Below are 656 nucleotides of genomic sequence, written 5' to 3'. Positions count from 1 at the left end.
AAAAAATTTACCCGTTAGATGGCGCCGGGATTGAATTATTTTTTGGAAAGCCCGTATTTATGAATCGATGTCGTTAAAATTTGCGATATGTATTAGATACATGTGTAGTAAGAAATATACTTAAAAATAGTGGTCCCGCTAGATGGCGCTTTAGTCGAAATATAGTAAACTGCCTCCTATCCTCGCCTAATTACAGCATCAGTAACTTGGGTTTTTCGATCCTCACACTAAGCTTGTACGTGTTTGACGACAGCCGCATTTTCCGCTCCCACCCGCCATTCACCCATATTTGGAAAAGTTCGCTTTTTATGCGATTTGTAGCTGCCATTATTAAAAATGAGAAAAATTTCAATAACTACATTTTGTCACCAAAAACGCGATTTTTTTTTACCATAATTTGACCTGAATTTTTTTAAATTATGCAATTTTGTGCAAATTCTTACTGTAGGTCCTTGATACACAGATTACCGATTAAAGATTCCTTAAGAGACCCGATTGATACACGCTGACATACAATTTACAGTGAAAGCTCTCATAGACGGACGCTCTAATAAGCGGACATCTCCTATAAGCGGACACATTCATGGGAACGAACAATTTTTGGTTTTTTTCCATACAAAATGCTCTCCCATACACGGACTTTCCGATAAACGGAC

This window comes from Rhagoletis pomonella, unplaced genomic scaffold (assembly GCF_013731165.1).
Source record: "Rhagoletis pomonella isolate Grant_MI unplaced genomic scaffold, Rhpom_1.0 Rhpom_scaffold_00006, whole genome shotgun sequence".
NCBI lineage: Eukaryota > Metazoa > Arthropoda > Insecta > Diptera > Tephritidae > Rhagoletis > Rhagoletis pomonella.
The sequence above is the reverse complement of the archived record's forward strand: the minus strand, read 5'-3'. Positions refer to the sequence as shown.